The sequence below is a fragment of the Hordeum vulgare genome, chromosome 5H (assembly GCF_904849725.1).
Source record: "Hordeum vulgare subsp. vulgare chromosome 5H, MorexV3_pseudomolecules_assembly, whole genome shotgun sequence".
Classification (NCBI taxonomy): domain Eukaryota; kingdom Viridiplantae; phylum Streptophyta; class Magnoliopsida; order Poales; family Poaceae; genus Hordeum; species Hordeum vulgare.
The window spans coordinates 107990426-108013262 of NC_058522.1; the positions used below are offsets into that span (position 1 = coordinate 107990426).

At 44.2% G+C, this 22837-nt stretch overlaps 1 pseudogene; it reads right to left on the bottom strand.

The window, feature by feature from the left end:
- The window catches only part of LOC123396386, a 189611-nt pseudogene extending 173629 nt beyond the window's left edge, over positions 1–15982 (bottom strand).
- Between the last annotated feature and the right edge of the window lie 6855 nt (positions 15983–22837).

A 22837-nucleotide genomic window follows, 5' to 3' on the forward strand; every position in this document is an offset into this window, starting at 1 on the left:
GTCATTCTTATCGTATCTCCTATTCTTAGGTTGTGGGTTATCAAGATCAACAGGTTCAATCTCCACATCCTTTTCATTGCTAGGTTGAGCATCTTCATGAACATCACTATTTATATTATCATTAGGCTCATATTCATCACCACATTGTGTTTCAGCATCAGAGACAAAGACATCGTTTGGACTCTCAGGTGTAGCAGCAACAGGGGTGCTAGCGTGCAGGTTCCTATCATCTATCTTCTTCTTTCTAGGATGACTAGGTGCATCAGTGCTAACTCCTTGAGAATCTTGTTCAATTCTCTTCGGATGACCCTCAGGATACAGAGGTTCCTGGGTCATTCTACCGCCTCTAGTAACGAATCTGACGGAATTGTCATTCAACTCATTGAGCAAGTCATTCTGAGCTTTAAGTACTTGTTCTACTTGAGTAGTAACCATAGAGGCATGTTTACTCAGAAGTTTAAGATCATTAACGTTTCTGTCCACACAAGCACTTAAATGACTAAGCATACGAGCATTCTTTTCCAATTGTCTGCTAACATAATCATTGAAACTCTGTTGTTTGGCAACAAAGTTATCAAATTCATCCATGCATAAGCTAGCAGGTTTATCAAAAGGAATATCACTCTCATCAAACCTACGCAGAGAATTTACTTCTACTACTTGTATCGGGTTATCGAGACCATGGATCTCTTCGATAGGTGGTAGATTTTTTACATCTTCAGATTTAATGCCTTTCTCTCGCATAGATTTCTTGGCTTCTTGCATATCTTCAGGATTGAGGAATAGAATACCTATTTTCTTCAGAGTTGGCTTAGGATGTGGTTCGGGAATAGTCCACGCATTCTCATTGCACAAGATGTTGTTCAACAGAATCTTAGCTTGTTCTACGGTTCGTTCCCTAAAAACACTACCGGCACAACTATCTAGATGGTCTTTGGAAGCATCGGTAAGTCCATTATGGAAGATATCAAGTATTACATTCTTATCAAGAGGGTGATCAGGCAAAGCATTCAGTAGCTGGATAAGCCTCCCCCAAGCTTGTGGGAGACTCTCTTCTTCAGCTTCAGCGAAGTTGTATATTTCCTGCAAGGCAGCTTGCTTCTTTTGGGCAAGGAAATATTTTTCAGAGAAGTAGTAGACCATATCCTGGGAGCTACGCACACAACCTGTAGCAAGAGAAGTAAACCAGGTCTTAGCATCATCCTTTAGCGAGAAAGGAAACGGCTTGAGCATATAGTAGTGGCGAATCTTTTCCTCACTAGTGAATAGGGTGGCTATATCGTGCAGTTTGGTAAGATGGGCTACAACCGTTTCAGACTCATAGCCGTGAAAAGGATCAGATTCGACCAGAGTGATTAACTCAGGGTCGACAGAGAATTCATAATCCTTATCGGTCACAAAGATAGGCGAAGTGGCAAACTTCGGGTCGTATTTCATCCTAGCGTTCAGAGATTTTTCTTTCCATTTGCGCAGAAGTTTCTCAACATCATAGCTATCCTTACACGCAAGAAAATCCTCAGCTATCTCTCTCTCCATAACATAGCGCTTATGAGGCATAACAGGCAAAGTAGCAGGTTCTACTTCAATAGTATCAGTGGTTTCAGAAGTATCATCACGTCTAGCAACAACTCTAGCAATATGTGCATCAAGGGCACCAAGTGGCAAAGTGGTTTCAAGCATAGCATCATCAGGCATAGTATCTAGCATAGCATCATCAGGCATAGTATCAAGCATAGCATCATCAGGCATAGTATCAAGCATAGCATCATCAAGCACATGCGACATATCAAGATTTCTAGCAGGAGGCGATGTCGCAAACTTACTCAAAACTGAAGGTGAATCAAGTGCAGAGCTAGATGGCAATTCCTTACCTCTCCTCGTAGTGGAAGGCAGGATTTTAGTTCTTGGTTCTTTCGGATTCCTCATAGTGATCAGCAGACATCAATCCCAAGTGACTCAGAGAATATAGTTGTGCTTCCCCGGCAACGGCGCCAGAAAAAGCCTTGATGTCCCACAAGCGTATGGGATCGCAACAGTTTTTGAGGGTAGAGTATTCAAGCCAAATTTATTGATTCGCTCACAAGGGGAAGCTAAAGAATATTCTCAAGTATTAGCAGCTGAGTTGTCATTTCAACCACACCTGAAAGATTAGTGTCTGCAAGCAAAGTATCCGTAGCAAGGTAGCATGATAGCAACGGCACCAGAAAAAGCTTTGGCAATCCCAGCAATGGCGCCAGAAAAGGCCCTCTTGACGGGATGTTAGTGTTGGAATTATGCCCTAGAGGCAATAATAAATATAGTTATTATTATAATTCCTATATCAAGATAATCGTTTATTATCCATGCTATAATTGTATTGAATAAAGACTTATATACATGTCTGGATACATAGACAAAACACTGTCCCTAGCAAGCCTCTAGTTGGCTAGCCAGTTGATCAAAGATAGTCGGGGTCTTCTGACTATGTACAAGGTGTTGTTGCTTGATAACTGGATCACGTCATTAGGAGAATCACGTGATGGACTAGACCCAAACTAATAGACGTAGCATGTTGATCGTGTCATTTTGTTGCTACTGTTTTCTGCGTGTCAAGTATTTGTTCCTATGACCATCAGATCATATAACTCACTGACACCGGAGGAATGCTTTGTGTGTATCAAACGTCGCAACATAACTGGGTGACTATAAAGATGCTCTACAGGTATCTTCGAAGGTGTTAGTTGAGTTAGTATGGATCGAGACTGGGATTTGTCACTCCGTGTGACGGAGAGGTATCTCGGGGCCCACTCGGTAATACAACATCACACACAAGCCTTGCAAGCAATGTGACTTAGTGTAAGTTGCGGGATCTTGTATTACGGAATGAGTAAAGAGACTTGCCGGTAAACAAGATTGAAATAGGTATGCGGATACTGACGATCGAATCTCGGGCAAGTAACATACCGAAGGACAAAGGGAATGACATACGGGATTATATGAATCCTTGGCACAGAGGTTCAAACGATAAGATCTTCGTAGAATATGTAGGATCCAATATGGGCATCCAGGTCCCGCTGTTGGATATTGAGCGAGGAGTCTCTCGGGTCATGTCTACATAGTTCTCGAACCCGCAGGGTCTGCACACTTAAGGTTTGACGTTGTTTTATGCGTATTTGAGTTATATGGTTGGTTACTGAATGTTGTTCGGAGTCCTGGATGAGATCACGGACGTCACGAGGGTTTCCGAAATGGTCCGTAAACCAAGATTGATATATAGGATGACCTCATTTGATTACCGGAAGGTTTTCGGAGTTACCGGGAATGTACCGGGAATGACGAATGGGTTCCGGGTGTTCACCGGGGGGGAGCACCCCACCCCGGGGAAGCCCATAGGCCTTGGGGGTGGCGCAACAGCCCTTGGTGGGCTGGTGGGACAGCCCAAGAAGGCCCTATGCGCCATAGATAGAAAATCAAAGAGAAAAGAAAAAAAAAAGAGGTGGGAAGGAAGAGAAGGACTCCACCTTCCAATCCTAGTTGGACTAGGATTGGAGGAGGACTCCTCCTCCCCTTGGTGCGCACCCCTTGGGGCTCCTTGAGCCTTAAGGCAAGCCTCCCCTCCCTCCTCCTATATATATGGAGCTATTAGGGCTGATTTGAGACAACTTTTCCAAGGCAGCCCGACCACATACCTCCACGGTTTACCTCTAGATCGCGTTTCTGCGGAGCTCGGGCATGACATCTATTGTCCATCCCTCCCATGGCAGCGGGGTCCTAATGGAAACTACATGATATTAAGGTTCTCCTTTTAATAAAGAACCGGACCAACGCATTAACACGCGGTGAATACATGAACTCCTCATACTATGGTCATCTCCAGGAGTGGTTCCGGCTATTGTCACTCTGGGGTTGCCGGGTCATAACATGTAGTAGGTGACTACAACTTGCAAGATAGGATCTAAAACACACATATATTGACGACAACATAATAGGTTCAGGTCTAAAATCATGGCACTCGGGCCCTAGTGACAAGCATTAAGCATAGCCAAGTAGTAGCAACATCAATCTAGAACATAGTGGATACTAGGGATCAATCCCCGTCAAGAACTAACTCGATTACATGATAGATCTCATCCAACTCATCACCGTCCAGCAAGCCTACAATGAGATAACTCATGAACGATGAAGAGCATCATGTAATTTTCGATGGAGAAAGGTTGATGATGACGATGGCGACGATTTCCCCTCTCCGGAGCCCGAAACGGACTCCAGATCTGCCCTCCAGATGAAGAACAGGATGTGGCGGCGCCTCCGTATCGCAAAACGCGATGGAACCTTCTCTCTGATTTTTTTTCCACGTGAAATGGAAGATATAGGAGTGAGATTGGGGCGGTGGTGCCACGTGGGCCCCACAAGCCCTCATGGCGCGGCCATAGGGGGTGGTCGCGGCCGAGGGGCTTGTGGCCCAGTCGCACGCCCCCTCACGTGGAACTTTGCGTAGGTATTTTTCTTTTATTCCAGAAAAAATCTCCATAAATTTTCAGGACATTCCGAGAACTTTTATTTCTGCACAAAAACAACACCATGGCAATTCTGTTGAAAACGCGTCAGTCCGGGTTAGTTCCATTCAAATCATGCAAATTAGAGTCCAAAACAAGGGCAAAAGGGTTCGGAAAAGTAGATACGACGAAGACGTATCAAGAGTCTCCCAGAAGCTTGGGGGAGGCTCGTCCAGCTGCTGAATGCTTTGTCTGGTCACCCTCTTGAGAAGAATGAAATACTTGATATCTTCTATAATGGACTTACCGATGCTTCTAGAGATCACCTAGATAGTTATGTTGGTCGTGTTTTTAGGGAACGAACTGTAGAACAAGCTGAGATCCTATTGAATAATATCTTGTGCAATGAGAATGCTTGGACTAGTCCCGAACCACCTCCGAAGCCAACTCCGAAGAAAAGAGGTATTCTATTCCTCAGTCCTGAAGATATGCAAGAAGCTAAGAAATCTATGAAAGAGAAAGGCATTAAATCTGAAGATGTCAAAAATCTACCACCTATCGAAGAGATTCATGGTCTTGATAACCCGACACAAGTAGTAGAGGTAAATTCTCTTCGTAGATTCAACGAGAGTGATATTCCTTTTGATAAACCTGCTAGCTTATGCCTGGATGAATTTGATAACTTTGTTGCCAAACAACAAAGTTTCAATGCTTATGTTAGCACACAATTGGAACAGAATGCTCGTATGCTTAGTCATTTAAGTGCTTGTGTGGATAGAAATGTCCATGATCTTAAGCTTCTGAGTAAACATGCCTCTATGGTTACTACTCAAGTAGAACAAGTACTTAAGGCTCAAAATGACTTGCTCAATGAGTTGAATGACAATTTTGTCAGAGTCGTCACTAGAGGCGGTAGAATGACCGAGGAACCTTTGTATCCTGAGGGTCATCCGAAGAGAATTGAACAAGATTCTCAAGGAGTTAGCACGGATGCACCTAGTCATCCTAGGAAGTAGAAGAGAGATGATAGGAACTTGCACGCTAGAAACCGTGATACTGTTACACCTGAGAATCCAAACGATGTCTTTGTCTCTGATGCCGAAACACAATCTGGTGATGAACATGAGTTTAATGATAATATCAATAGTGATGTTCATGTTGATGCTCAACCTAGCAATGATAAGGATGTGGAGATTGAACCTGTTGATCTTGATAACGCACAGCCTAAGACTAGAAGATATGATAAGAATGACTTCGCTGCTAGGAAGCATGGTAAAGAAAGGGAACCATGGGTTCAGAAACCCATGCCCTTTCCTCCCTAACCATCCAAGAAAAAGGATGATGAGGATTTTGAGCGATTTGTTGAAATGATTAGACCTCTCTTTCTGCAAATGCGTTTGACAGATATGCTCAAAATGTCTCCGTATGCTAAGTACATCAAGGATATTGTGACTAATAAGAGGACGATACCTGAGGTTGAGATTTCCACCATGCTCGCTAATTATACCTTCAAGGGTGGAACTCCTAAGAAACTAGGTGATCCCGGAGTGCCCACTATACCTTGCTCCAGTAAAGGCAACTACGTTAGAACTGCTTTATGCGACCTTGGAGCCGGTGTTAGTGTTATGCCTCTTTATCTTTATCGTAGACTTGAACTGGATAAGTTGACACCCACTAAAATCTCTCTACAAATGGCCGACAAATCAACTGCTTTCCCTATCGGCATTTGCAAGGATGTGCCTGTTGTGGTTGCTCACGTTACTATCTTGACGGACTTTGTTATTCTGGATATTCCCGAGGATGATGCCATGGCGGTCATCCTTGGAAGACCATTTCTAAACACTGCAGGGGCTGTTATTGATTGCAACAAAGGCAATGTCACTTTCCATATCAACGATAATGAGCATACGGTGCACTTTCCGAAGAAACAATATCGAGTATATTGCATCAATGCTATCGAAAAAACTTCATCGATTCTTATTGGGAGCTTCGAATGCCCTATACCTACTGTTAAGATGAAGTATGATTTGCTTGTTGGGGAGATGCACATCCCCATTGAGGTAACCTAGTGACTATTCAAAAATTCTCCGTCTTCTTTTGCAATTCAAAAAAGTTTGTCAAGGAGACTTGATCAACCTCATTGACGGATTTCTTTCAGTGACCATGGGATGGATGAATCGAGGAGTCGCAAACCTCTGTTCCAAGCTTTCACCTTCGGTTGCTTAGAAGAAAAATGATAGATTTAGTTTAGTTTTCCCTGTTTTCTGCTTTTACCGTCCCGTAGAAAAGTACCCCGAAAATAAAAGTTCTCTGAATGCCGTGAAAATCAAGTATGATTTTTCCTGGATTTTTTGAAAAATACTAAGACGGAGAGCTAGTCAGGGGGCTGCAATTGTGGGCCACAAGCCCTGGAGGCGCGGGCACCCCCTGGCCAAGCCTACCAGGCTTGTGGAGCCCACGTGTATCCCCTCCACTTATTCTAGCTCCTATCTACTTCTCCTACCTCCAAAATAAATCGTTTCGCAGCTCCAACCCGTGTTCTTGCTCTTCTTGCTGGGATTTTCGATCTCCTTGTGCAAAGCACCATTCACCAAGCTGTTTTGGGGAAATTGCTCCTTGGTATGTGACTCCTCCATTGGTCCAATTAGTTTTTGCTCTAGTGCCTTATACTTCGCGTATTTTTGCTGCCTTGGTGACCCTCTTCTTGAGCTTTGTATGCTAATTTTAGTTGGTCCCTGCTACTGCAACAACAGACCTTCCCTGGCAACAGCGCCGGGAATCCTGCTGCTTCGGCTACGCCTATAGGGACTTCCTTGGCAAATATGCAAAGGATTTCCCCGCGGCCTTGGAGCCTTGCGTTGATGTTCCCTTAAAGAGGAAAGGGTGATGTAGCACAGCGGCGGTAAGTATTTCCCTCAGTTTGAGAACCAAGATGTCGATCCAGTGGGAGGATCTCACCAAGTCACAAGTACCTGCACAAACACAAAGAGCTTGCACCCAACGCTATGAAGGGGTTGTCAATCCATTATAGATTGTTTGCGAAGCGAGAATTGAAAGCAACAAAGTAAACAAGCAAAGTAAAAGAGAAAGTGGAGACGATAGTTGTGAATAGACCCGGGGGCCATAGTGTTCACTAGTGGCTTCTCTCATGAAAGCAAGTAGACGGTGGGTGAACGAATTACTGTCAAGCAATTGATAGAACCGCGCAAAGTCGTGACGTTATCTAAGGCAATGATTATATCTATAGGCATCACATCCAAAACAAGTAGACTGATACTTTCTGCATCTACTACTATTACTCCACACGTCGACCACTATCCAGCATGCATCTAGTGTATTAAGTCCAAAAGAACAGAGTAACGCCTTAAGCAAGATGACATGATGTAGATGGACAATTTCATATCTACGATAAAAGCCCATCTTGTTACCCTTGATGGCAACAACACGATGCGTGCCTTGCTGCCCCTTCTGTCACTGGGAAAGGTCACCACATGATATGAACCCAAAACCAAGCACTTCTCCCATTGCAAGAATCATAGATCTAGTTGGCCAAACAAAACCCAAGACTCGGAGAGACTTACAAGGATATCAAATCATGCATATAAGAAATCAGCAAAGACTAATATAATTCATAGATAAACTGATCACAAATCCATAATTCATCGGATCTCGACAAACACACCGCCAAAGAGGATTACATCGTATAGATCTCCATGAAGATCATGGAGAACTTTGTATTGAAGATCCAAGAGAGAGAAGAAGCCATCTAGCTACTAACTATGGACCCGTAGGTCTGAAGTGGACTACTCACGAGTCATTGGAGAGGCGGTGATGTTGATGTAGAAGCCCTCCAACTCCAAAGTCCCCTCCGGCAGGGCACCGGGAAGGGTCTCCAGATGAGATCTCGCGGAAACGGAAGCTTCCGGCGGCGGAAAAGTGTTTTCGTGGATGCCCTGATTTTTTCTGGATTTTTAGGTAATTTGTAGGCCAAAGAGCTAGGGCAGGGGAGCGCCAGGGAGGCCACAAGCCTGGTTGCCGCCCCTGGCCGCGGCAATAGGGCTTGTGGGCTCCCTGTGGGCCCCGTGCCTTGGCCCTCAAGCCTCCTGATCTTCTTCCGTTCTGGAAAAAATTATTTCGGGGATTTTATTTCGTTTGGACTCCGTTCCAAAATCAGATCTGAAAAGAGTCAAAAACACAGAAAAAACAGGAACTGGCACTTGGCACTGGATTAAAAAGTTAGTCCCAAAAAAGATATAAAAGGTATACAAAACATCCAAAGTTGACAAGATAACAGCGTGAAACCATCAAAAACTATAGATACATTTGAGACGTATCAGTCCCAACTAGTTTTGATGCATAATATGGCTTCTAGGCACTTGTGGGAATAGTTTCTACGAGTTTTGATGGGCCTTGTTCACTTTTCCTTAGAATCACTAAAAAATTCAGAAATTTTCAGAGGTAGAAAAAGGAAAAGATGAGGAGGTTCTTAAGAGGCTCTTCAAGCCGTGACCCCAAGGATGATGGGAATGAGAAGAAGAAACCCAAGTATTCGGTCCCCCGAGTTGCAGAAGTTCGAGCGTGCGAGTGGCCAAGCGATGTGTTCTTACGCGCCGTCGGACTTTATGAGGACTTTTATTACTTGGTGGAGAACGCAGGCCTTACCGCCTTCGTTGAAGATAAGAATTTGCAATACCTCCTCCTCACCAATATTTTCGTGCAAAGCTTTAATTTCTATCCAAGGAAGAATCCTCCTATGGTTGAGTTCTAGTTATATGATATCCCCCAGAGCATGTCACTCCAGGATTTTTGCAATGTTTGCAAATTACCTTATGTTGGGGATATTCTTGAACCTCGTCCACGGGACTTGGAGGCTTTCATAGATACTATTGTTGTAGGAGAGGAGAGAGGAGTGTCTTGCGCTAAAGCTGCTAGCATACATTTTCCCGTGCTTCGATACTTCTCATTATTTGTGGGAAAATGTTTGATTGGCCGTGGGAAAGCTGGGTCCCTTAGCTCCCCAGATCTTGCGGTCTTGTGCGAAGCCCTTTATAATGATAAAACTTATAGCTTGGGCGCTATAGTAGCTCAACGGTTGAACACGAACCGTTCTAAAGGCGTTGTTTATGGAGGTATCTACGCTACCCGTCTTGCTAGACATTTTGAGATACCTATTAGACTGGACGAGGAAGAAGAGATTCTTCTTCCTGAGAGATATCTAGATTATGATAGCATGGTTCGCCATGATTTTCTTGATAGAGATATAAATAGAAGGATGATTCATAACATGGTATTTAGTCATGGTACTCGTGAGACTATTACTTTTCCTGCTCCTTCTTTGTTCAATCTTCATACAGGCAGGTACATTATACGCCCTCGGACATCTACGCATATTGGGGCATAGCCCAACCACACGTGCCCGTGCCCGAGCCACCAGTCGAGTACCAGACGCCAGTTTATCAATGGGAGCCAGAGGAGCTCACACAGCAGTAGCACCCTAAGTACACTCCGGAGTACCCCGGAGCTGGTTATTTTCCTCCATGGGAGTAGACCAACTTAGGACAAAAGCCTAAGCTTGGGGGAGTACGTGTTTCTCACCGACTTTACATTCTTGCTTACACTTTCACTTTGTTAGTCGGTGTTCACACTTTCCCACTGTATCATCCATGCTAGTTTATTTCTTTTTCTCGTTTTCTTTTCGTGTGTTTGTCTACTTTGAGAAAAAACCCAAAAAGATTTTTCCTTCTTCTTTTGCTTGTTGGGAGCTTTCCCGTGTAAATAGTTTTCTTTTTCTTTGGGTCAAAGTAGAAGACCATGGTTACAATGTTTAGTGGCTCTCGCAGGCATATCTGTTTATCTGTCAAAGAGCCATATTACTTTGTCTTCTCCTTTGTGTTTGCTTGCAGATTCCAGCTTAGTCCAATGCATGAGCACTCTTATTATTGTTCACATCATTCAGTCGTGCAAGTGAAAGGCAATAATGACGATATATGATTAAGTGATTGAGCCTGGAAAAGCTGGTATGAACTCGATCTATTTTGTTTTTGTAAATATGACTAGCTCATCGTTCCTGATTCAGCTTTGTTGTGAGAGAAACATGTTTGCAATGATAACTTAGAGATCATAGTTTCTGATGACATGCTTAATTAGCTAGGACCTTATAATGGTTTGTCTTGGATGCCAACATGAATCTCGAGATGATTATGATGTAGTATGATAGGATGGTATCCTCCTTTGAATGATTCAAGTGGCTTGACTTGGCGCATGTTTACGCATGTAGTTGAAACAAAATCAACATAGCCTCTATGATATTCATGTTCATGGTGATTTATGTCCTACTCATGCTTGCACTCAATGTTAGTTAATCTCAATGCATTTTGGTGACTGTTGTCGCTCTCTAGTTGGTCGGTTTCCAGTCTTTTGCTAGCCTTCACTTGTACTAAGCAGGAATACTGCTTGTGCATCCACTTCCATAAACCCAAAGTTGTTCCATATGAGTCCATCATACCTACCTATATGCGGTATCTACCTGCCGTTCCAAGTAAATTTTCATGTGCCACTCTCTAAACCTTCAAGAAATAATCTGTTTTGCATGCCCGAACCGCTCATGTGGTGACACGGGGATATCAGTATCTTCCATGCTAGGTGTGTTATCCTCGATATGTGTTTATTCACTATCATTCACGAGAAAGGGGCCGGTAATTGGAATGCCTAGTTCCATGCTCAAATCAAAAATATAATTGCAAACAAAACTCCCCCTGGATTGATGTTGGTATGGACAACACCCGAGTATTCGGCTAGTCATGGAGTGTGATTGATCGGTGGTGGGGGAGTCAAAACTTTACTTTTCTATTTGGGAACCGCCTATAGCATGTGTAGCGTGGAAGATGGTGAGAACTCTTGGTCATTGCGTTGACAATGAAAGCATGCCACCCAAATTATTATCTCTGTTTTCAAAGCTTGAGCTCTGGCACCTGTGGAAATCAATGCTTCCCTCTGCGAAGGGTCTGTCTATTTATGTTCCTGTTGAGTCATCCTCTTCTTATAAAAGCACCAATTGGAGAGCACCTCTGTCATTTTTATGCTTTGCTTTTAACTGTGATTGAGTACGACTGTGACTGGATCTTCTTTGCCATGAATTACAATGTCTAGTGAGCCCTTGGTCTTTGAAGGTGCTCTGCATTTATGTTTTGCGGTCTCAGAAAGAGCTAGCGAGATACCATCTGTTCGTACTATTTCATGATTGTTTTGATTGAGGTGTCACGTTTGAGACTTATTATTATTGCTCGCTAGTTGATTATGCCATTGATATGAGTTTACCGTGAGACCTAGATGTCATATGCTTATGTGGTTAGCTTGTGATCTTGCTGAAATTCTGGATATGTGTTAGACGTAGTTGCAACAACAAGATCAAACAGAGTTCGTAAAAGTTTTTCTTTTATCTCTTTCAGATTGTCAACTGAATTGCTTGAGGACAAGCAAGGTTTTAAGCTTGGGGGAGTTGATACGTCTCCGTGGTATCTACTTTTCCAAACTCTTTTGCCCTTGTTTTGGATTCTAATTTGCATGATTTGAATGGAACTAACCTGGACTAACGTTGTTTTCAGCAGAATTGCCATGGTGTTGTTTTTGTGTAGAGATAAAAGTTCTCGGAATGACCTGAAAATTTACGGGGATTTTTTGTGGAATATATAAAAAATACTGGCGCAAAAATCAACCGAAGGGTGGAGCTGAGAGCCCACAAGCCCACCAGCCCCCCCCCCCCCCCCCCCCGTCGCGCCTGGCAGGCTTGTGGGGCCCACATTGCTCCACCACCTCCAATCTCAGCTCTATTTATTCCCTTTCATCCGAAAAAAAATCAAGGAGAAGAGTTCATCGCGTTTTATGAAAAGAAGGCGCCGCCACCTCCTGTTCTTCCTCTGGAGGGCAGATCTGGAGTCCGTTCTAGGCTCCCGAGAGGGGAGATCGTCGCCATCGTCATCACCAACCTTCCTTCATCGCCAATTCCATGATGCTCTTCACCGTTCGTGAGTAATCTCATCGTAGGCTTGCTGGACGGTGATGAGTTGGATGAGATCTATCATGTAATCGAGTTAGTTTTCACAGGGATTGATCCCTAGTATCCACTATGTTCTGAGATTGATGTTGCTACTACTTTGCCATGCTTAATGCTTGTCACTAGAGCTCGAGTGCCATGATTTTAGATCTGAACCTATTATGTTGTCGCCAATATATGTGTGTTATTGATCCTATCTTGCAAGTTGTAGTCACCTACTGTCACGCCGAAGATGCGACCCTATCCTCAATTTGGCACGAGGGCCTCATCAGGGATAGAAGCGCATCTCGTTGTGTCGCAAGAATGGATATCGTTACAAGTACATGTACTAAAAAGAAGAGATATATAGAATTGGCTTACACTCGCCACAAGCTTCATCAGAGTTACATCAATACAATACATAAACATCAAGAAGAAGAGCAGGGTCCGACTATGGACGAAAACAAACGAGAAAAGACGAACGACGTCCATCCTTGCTATCCCAGGCTGCCGGCCTGGAACCCATCCTAGATCGATGAAGAAGAAGAAGAAGAAGAAACTCCAAATGTACAATCAATGCGCTCGCATCAAGTAACCTTTACCTGTACCTGCAACTGGTGTTGTAGTAATCTGTGAGCCACAGGGGACTCAACAATCTCATTTCCAAAGGTATCAAGACTAGCAAAGCTTAATGGGTGAGGTATGGGTAAGTGGTGAGGTTGCAGCAGCGGCTAAGCATATATTTGGTGGCTAAACTTACGAGTACAAGAAAAATAAGAGGGGGAAGATCTACGCATAACGGACGTGAACTACTCATGATCAAATGAATGATCCTGAACACCTACCTATGTCAGACATAACCCCACCGTGTCCTCAATCGGAGAAGGAACTCACGAAAGAGACAGTCATGGTTACGCACACAGTTGGCATATTTTAATTAAGTTAACTTCAAGTTATATAGAACCGGTGTTAAACAAAGTTTCCACGTTGCCACATAACCGCGGGCACGGCTTTCCGAAAATATTTCACCCTGCAGGGGTGCTCCAACTAGTCCATCACAAATTACCACAAGCCGCATAGAAATCCTCAATCACGAAGCTCGCGATCTCGTCAGATTCCCTAGTGGAAAACCTCAACTCTGAGATTACCCAAAGCATCACCGGAATCCCGATGAACAAGATATCTCGTCAAAGGTAAAACTAATCCAGCAAGGCCGCCCGACGTGTCGACGATCCCGATAGGAGCCGCGTATCTCGTTCTCAGGACACGACGGATGAGCTAGCCGCGTATCAAGGGGGTCCCCATAACAACCCCGATCGTGTTAGGAGCGCTCAAATATGGAACATAACACCGGTAGCCGAAACTAAGGGGGCAAAGGTGGAACAAAACACCAGGCTAGAAAGGCCGAGCCTTCCACCTTTTACCAAGTATATAGGTGCATTAAATTAAATAGCATTTAATAGGGTGATATAACAAGGAACCCGTATTTTCACATGGAAGCAACTGCACCTGCAACTAGCAATGCTAACACAAGGTTAAGCAAGCAGTAACATAGCCAATCAGTGGTTTGCTAGGTTGAACAGGTTGAGGGTTTTCATGGCATTGTTTGAGAGGCTGATATTTAATATGTGGAAGGCAACGAGACATAAACGAAAGAAGCGATAAACTAGCATGGCAATGATAGTAATGATATCTGGGGAAATGGTCATCTTGCCTGAGATCCCGCTTAGAAGAAGAACAACTCCGAGAAGCACGTGAACCAACGTAGTCGAACGGGTCCTCACATTCCAACACGCTTGCGGAACTCTATCAAGATGGAGCAAACCGGAAACAAGCATCAACACAGATATTCACCACACGATGCACAACATGATGCACAACCTACTATGATGCATGAACAGATCATTGATGCAAGGCTTGGCATGGAAATTCACCTCACACAAACATTACACATTAAGTGAAGCTCGATATGCAACGAGTTGCATATCGATGAAACTCCACGATTAATTATTTAGTTCACTCCGATTATTTACACGACAATATTAAATTGTTGTTAACATGGCAAGGGGTGAAGCGGTGATCCTACATGTCCTCCTAGTCGATAGCACGCGGGACTTAGAACGGACGCTACGGCACAAGAGACATGCAACATAAGATTATATGCCATGAATGCGACATGCATGCAAGATACAACACCACGGGCAAGAAGAGAAAGAAACATATGTTGCCACGGCGAGCGAGAGGGAACCATGGCAGCAAGACGGAAACGAAGCCACGACAACGTTCCTATCCCGATAACTGGTTGAGATATCGTGCCAACGTATAGGAAGCATGTGCGGGACAACCAAATAAACATGGGGTGATCCCGCTACCGGGTTCCCATGTGTCGAGGGCGCGACGAAAGAGAGACAACGTGCAACGGGCAATTATAGGCGCAAACATATGATACATCTCATACAACACATTTGCATTCGGTACACGACACGTCTCATCGGGTTACCTTCGAAGCGTGCATATCGGAGGGGGTCGGATCGTAGCGGACGTCGTGGAAGTCGGACGTAGCGGACATCTCGTCGACGGTAGTCGTTCGCTCGGCGTCGGTTCACGGGTCTTCGGTGTCGGTTCACGGTCTTCACATCGGTAGTCGAACACGTTCCGGGGGTCGTTGAGGACGAAGTTGTACACGGCGATCTTGTCGGTTCCACGACGGAGGGAATGGCGCACGCGGTCTTCGGCGACATAACCAGTGACATCAAGCAGCAACACGACGCAAGCAGCACCAGCAGCAAGCAACGGGGACACAACATCAACATGCCACAATCTAACAACAGCAACTAGCAACAACAAGCATCTATTAGTAAGCAATAGCAAACAACTAATTAGCAGCAACAAGCAAGCTAGCTAGCAGGGCATCTAACAGCCACCTAGCAGCAACTACAGCTCTCGGCAACAGGCAACAGCAAGCAACGACATAGCAACATCATGCAGCCTGGCAGCAACTAGCGTCGGCTAGCATTAGCAGCAAAGCAGCTAGCAAAGCATCAGGCAGCTAGCACGCAAGCAGTTATAACCAGAGCAACATCAAGGCACAGGCAAAGCGACAGGAGAAACTAGCAACCGGCAGCAGGAACATCAACCGGCCAGCATCAAACTACACAGGCACGTACAACAACTACCTAGCGGTGGCAGGGGAGAGCACATGGCAGAGGAGGTCGGGGCGAGGGAGGCAGGCATAGCTTCGGCAACACAGCAAGCCGGCGACGTGGGGAGGCGGAGCCCCGAGGAGAACGGCGGCAGCGGGGGCGCGCACCGGCGGCCGCGGGGCACGGGCGACAGGGAGATGGAGGTGCCACGACGGGGCTGGCGGCGAGGTGGCGGAGAACAGTAGCGCGGCGGCCGCGGGACAGAGCAGCCGGCGATGGCTCGCGAGCAGGGAGGTGGCGCAGCGCAGGGGGATGCGAGAGGACAGGGGCATGGCGAGGGCGAGGGGCGAGGGGACTCCGGCGGCGAGGGGGATCTCCGGCGGCGAGGAAGAGGCACAGGGCAGCTCGGGACCTAGAGGGAGAAGGGGATCGGCCGAGGGAGAAGGCTGTACGAGGGGAATGCTCTGCGGGAGGAAGAGGAATCGGGGGGGGGAAGAAACGAGAGGGAGATGGGGGTCGGCTGGGGCGCTAGGGCAGGGGTCTGTTGGGCCTGGGCCGGCTTGCCTTGGCCAGGCTTGCTCTCTCCCTCTCTCTATTTTTTTAAACAGAAAACCCAAATAAAAGAAAAGCTTTAAACAAAACTAAAAAAACGCTTTTGGCTCCTTTGAAAAAAATATACCCGAGTTATAAAAATAGATTGGACATTTTTAAAGAAATAAAAATGAAACCTTTTTTTAAGAATAAATTAAAACCCTTTTAACAAGAGAATAAAATAAAACCTCTTTTAACAAATAAGATGAGACTCTAGTTTTGAAAATAAACAAAAGGAAAAAAAACCAAGGGTTGCCCCCACATTTAATAAAAGGTTTTTTAAAAGAAGACACATTTTTTAAAAGGGGTTAAAATTGAAATCTCTTACGCAACCACAAAAAGAATTAAGAGGGGAGAGGAGGGGAGTTACTATCGCACTAAGACTCAGTGAGCACTCGAAGCACACACACTCAAAACACCACACGCGACAGACGATGCAAGATGCCATGCATGATGCGACGATGCAAACTAAATGATGATGCAACAAATAAAAATAATCACGTGACGGAAATGGAAATAAAGGGGGAATCTTCTGGAACGTCGGCATCGGGCTGTCACAACTCTCCTACACTACAAGAGGATCTCGCCCCGAGATCCAAGAATGGAAGGGGAAGAGGATGAGAAAGAACAAGAGGTAAAAATTTAATTGCTTCTTTGACAAACGAGTGAAACAAACGATCCTTGAAGGTTGCAAAGCGATGAGGGATGATAAGAGAAACAAGCAAGAATTCATGGAAAAGTTCGGCAGCACTTCGGTAGGAAAATGGGACAAAAAAATCGATAAGATGGGAGAAATAGACAATATTCATAACAAACAATTAAATAGAACAAGGGAACACCATGATCTTGGTAGAATAACATAATAGACCCAAAAGAGCAACATCACAATGCCTCCGGAACAATAGAATAGGAACTAGCTCATACGGAAGAAGAGAATGAAGAGAGAATGACAACTACTAACTCCAATGAACTTGGCAAGCATCCTTGCAAGAAGAATTGAATGGAGTTGTTGGAAAAACAACAACGAAAAGAACAAGACAGAAGTGGGCTTATGGAAACCTTTTCAAACTAATGAAGTGACAACCAGCCACTAATAGAAACAAGGATTGATTGAGAGAAACAAGATATGAACAATTTCTTACACCAAGAGGATACATTGAGAACTTGGATTAAAGACAAGCACCCTGATAGCAACAATCCATAGGAAAAGCTTTAGGTGAATCCAAACCAAGATAGCTCAATGAAGAAATCATGGGTTGCAAATATCTCATGATCAAAGAATTGGTGGATTTAATTATCTCACTCTTGAAAGAAAAACTCTTCGAGACTCCTACACTAATAAGAATGCTATAATCCCACCTCAAAGGATAAAGGAAGAACAATTGCACATATAAATGCAAGAGAAAGGATACTTGAGGTTCTCCAACAAGAATCTTGAAGAACACTTGAGAATGGATTGAAACCTTGATGAGCCACCAAGAAGGACCTCCGTATACGAATGAATGATGCAAAGATACCAAGGTAGAAAAGAATAAGATTATGACCTTACCAAGATTTAGATGAAGCCTCACAAAGAGATACTTAAAGAACTTGGAACTTCGGAAAAGAAAGATAAGCACTTGAGAAAAGAATTGATATCATGAGCCACTTCGGAAGAAGAATTCGGATTACTATGAACAAGAATAAGAATTATGTTATGCTTATCCTTCATCAAGTTAAATTGATGACAAGCAACGGATTTAGCATACAACTTATTATTCTTGAAAGAAAACTTGAAGAGAGAGATAGGTAAGCACCACTTGAAGCGTAATTGAAGGAAGCACCAGTAAGAATTCACAATTGAATGGGAATACCATGAATTAATGAAGATACATGAGAATGAAGAGATCATGAGCCACCTGAGAGAAAAACTTGAACAAGGCGCCGGAATAACTGAGAGACGAACAAAGAGACAACAATTGAGAAGAATTGAGGATGAAAGATGAAAGTTGAGAATGAAGAAGTCTTCTGAAATGATGGCCTTCGGAGGATCGAGAATGAAAACAACTCAGAGAAGCACCGGATAGCAAGAAAGGAATTACTCATGATTGGAACAAATAAGATGACGACACCAAGCTGAAATGCTGAATCTCCAAGAGAATGGACAAATATTTGAGGGAAACACTCCTTCGAATTTTCAAAGCTGAAATGATGAGGAGAACACCACCAAGAATTAACTCAGACACTCCGGAATAATGAAGAATGAAAAGTTGAGCCAAATATGAGAATTAATATAAATGGATCTTGAAGAAATAATATGACTGATGAAATTCATACTTACGTCATAGATGAAAAGAATTAATGATCTCCGGGAAAAAGATTACAAGCGCCAGGAAAGATCCTGGGAAAGAACCTGTGGGTTATGGGCCCACTCAAAGAAACCACCATTGAAAAGATTACTGAGAAGAGAGATATTGCACCGGTATGAAGAGAACTAGATGAGGTTAGCACCTCGAAATAATGAAAGAATTGAAAACAAGAAACTACTAGGATATCTTCAACACTCCAGATAGAAAAGAGAGGAATGAAAAAGCAAGATAGGCTGATAAGAATTTCCAACACAGGAAAGAATTACAAGGACGAAAAGGATATGATGAACACGGATAATTGAATTGAATTCACCGGAAAAATCATAAGAATGAATAACGATGAACAAGAAGCTCCTGAGAATCTTCACAACGAATCACCGGATAGGACGCGGAAGAAAAGATAGCGGAGGCTATAAAGAAATGAAATGCACTTGGATGAAACCCAATCACTGAAGAAAAGGGAGGGAGGGCGGGGAAAACAAAGAGAACTTGGGACAGATGAAATGAACTCCGGAAAGAACAGAAAGATTGATCTTGCAATAATTAGAGAGGATAGAATTTAGTTGAAGAGAAGCACACCGGTTGAATGGAATTGATATGATGACTCCGGTTGAAAAGGGAATGACATGACAACTCCGATTGACAAGAAATGAAAAGACAAGTTGATTAAGCCAAAGGATTAGTACTCCCATATTAATATGAGAACACTGCTTAGAAAGGATCTGAAATCACCACTTGACATCGAAGCAACCTGAATTACCATATTCAACCAAAACAAAGGGATGATGCTTATGAAACAAGCCAGAACAAACTCATGAGAGAGATTTCCGTTCGATATTTTCGTGGACAGGATCGCACAGGCTCGAACCTTACAGTAGCCATCGAGTGCAAGGCAGTGCACACGACATACGAAGCATCCCCGAGTCGTAGCAAGCTACAAGGACTCTTTAAGACACAACGTGAACCGCTGTAAGTCGACCGTCAACAAATGAATCCACTAGATGTCGAACCCCAACCTAACATCATGTATTTGTTGGAAGATTGTCCTATAAGTAACTACTTGAATTTCCACATTAGAATTCCCGAAATATTTGGTCATGCAATCTAGTACACGGATACAAGGAGTAATAATCACACAACTCCTAAACTAACCTGTCACCTGTATCACATCCGTCAACACACAACCAGAATCTCGGACCTTCATCTACAACAGACCCTCGTGATCACAACGATACAAAGTATGCCAGTACTCCCGAACAATCTGCACCAGTACTGGGGACATCGGGGTTATCTCGCCACTACCAGTATTGAAGAAATTACGAACATCCTTAGTTCTTAGATACTGTGGAATCTGAATGATAACGATGTGCTCGAGAATCCCCTAGAGCTCAACTCCCCAGAAGAAAATCAAGTCAGAAAGGAGGCACGAAGACAGAACTCCGTCACATCGGCATCATATAGACTCCAAAAATATCTACGTGATCCTAAAAAAAATTTGAGTGAGAAGAGGAGTAGAATTAAAATATTACGTCAAGATTCCTCACCAGAGCATAGAAGAGGAGAAAAAAGAATCCTACTCTCCGATATATAACTAGACTCAAAGTAGTTTTTCACTAGACTCGACTCGGCCAAGTTCGATCAATCAAGGGGGCTCCTAGGTCGGTACTGCTCTGATACCAACTTGTCACGCCCAAGATGCAACTGTGTCCTCAATTTGGCACGAGGGCCTCGTCAGGGATAGAAGCGCGTCTCGTCGTGTCGCAAGAATGGATATCGTTACAAGTACATGTACTAAAAAGAAGAGATATATATAGAATTGGCTTACACTCGCCACAAGCTTCATCAGAGTTACATCAGTACAATACATAAACATCAAGAAGAAGAGCAGGGTCCGACTATGAAGGAAAATAAACGAGAAAAGAAGAACGACGTCCATCCTTGCTATCCCAGGCTGCTGCCCTAGAACCCATCCTAGATCGATGATGACGAAGAAGAAGAAGAAGCAACTCCAAATGTACAATCAACGCGCTCGCGTCAAGTAACCTTTACCTGTACCTGCAACTGGTGTTGTAGTAATCTGTGAGCCACACGGGACTCAGCAATCTCATTTCCAAAGGTATCAAGACTAGCAAAGCTTAATGGGTGAGGTATGGGTAAGTGGTGAGGTTGCAGCAGCGGCTAAGCATATATTTGGTGGCTAAACTTGCGAGTACAAGAAAAATAAGAGGGGGAAGATCTACGCATAACGGACGTGAACTACTCATGATCAAATGAATGATCCTGAAAACCTACCTACGTCAGACATAACCCCACCGTGTCCTCGATCGGACAAGAACTCACGAAAGAGACAGTCACGGTTACGCACACAGTTGGCATATTTTAATTAAGTTAACTTCAAGTTATCTAGAACCGGTGTTAAACAAAGTTTCCACATTGCCACATAACCGCGGGCACGACTTTCCGAAAAGATTTAACCCTGCAGGGGTGCTCCAACTAGTCCATCACAAATTACCACAAGCCGCATAGAAATCCTCAATCACGAAGCTCACGATCTCGTCGGATTCCCTAGTGGAAAACCTCAACTCTGAGATTACCCAAAGCATCACCGGAATCCCGATGCACAAGATATCTCGTCAAAGGTAAAACTAATCCAGCAAGGCCGCCCGACGTGTCGACGATCCCGATAGGAGCCGCGTATCTCGTTCTCAGGACACGACGGATGAGCTAGATGTCGGGATCGCTAAACCTCCGGCTGACCAGAGGGGCGCCGGACATCGCTCAGGTGGGACCAACACTCATGAGGAGCACTGGCCCGGGGGTTGATTAATTATCCTCGGGGTCCAGAAAGTCCCTATGCAATTTTATTAGGTTATTAGGAAAATGTAGTACCAAAGTTGGGCCTTGCCAGACGAGCTTTAATCTAAAATGAATTATCAAGGGGGTCCCCATAACAACCCCGATCATGTTAGGAGCGCTCAAATATGGAACATAACACTGGTAGCCGAAACTAAGGGGGCAAAGGTGGAACAAAACACCAGGCTAGAAAGGCCGAGCCTTCCACCTTTTACCAAGTATATAGGTGCATTAAATTAAATAGCATTTAATAGGGTGATATAACAAGGAACCCATGTTTTCACATGGAAGAAACTGCACCTGCAACTAGCAACGCTAACACAAGGTTAAGCAAGCAGTAACATAGCCAATTAGTGGTTTGCTAGGTTGAACAGGTTGAGGGTTTTCATGGCATTGTTTGAGAGGCTGATATTTAACATGTGGAAGGCAACGAGACATAAACGAAAGAAGCGATAAACTAGCATGGCAATGATAGTAATGATATCTGGGGAAATGGTCATCTTGCCTGAGATCCCGCTTAGAAGAAGAACAACTCCGAGAAGCAGGCGAACTAACGTAGTCGAACGGGTCCTCACATTCCGACACGCTTGCGGAACTCTATCGAGACGAAGCAAACCGGAAACAAGCATCAACACAGATATTCACCACACGATGCACAATATGATGCACAACCTACTATGATGCATGAACAGATCATTGATGCAAGGCATGGCATGGCAATTCACCTCACACAAACACTACACATTAAGTGAAGCTCGATATGCAACGAGTTGCATATCGATGAAACTCCACGATTAATTATTTAGTTCACTCCCGATTATTTACACGACAATATTAAATTGCTGTTAACATGGCAAGGGGTGAAGCGGTGATCCTACATGTCCTCCTAGTCGATAGCACGCGGGACTTAGAACGGACGCTACGGCACAAGATACATGCAACACAAGATTATATGCCATGAATGCGACATGCATGCAAGATACAACACCACGGGAAAGAAGAGAAAGAAACATATGTCACCACGGCGAGTGAGAGGGAACCATGGCGGCAAGACGAAAACAAAGCCACGGCAACGTTCCTATCCCGATAACTCGTCGAGATATCGTGCCAACGTATAGGAAGCGTGTGCGGGACAACCAAATAAAGATGGGGTGATCCTGCTACCGGGTTCCCATGTGTCGAGGGCGCGACGAAAGAGAGACAACGTGCAACGGGCAAATATACGGCGCAAACATATGATACATCTCATACAACACATTTGCATTCGGTACACGACACGTCTCATCGGTATACCTTCGAAGCGTGCATATCGGAGGGGATCGGATCGTAGCGGACGTCGTGGAAGTCGTGGTCGTCATCTCGTCGACGGTAGTCGTTTGCTCGGCATCGGTTCAC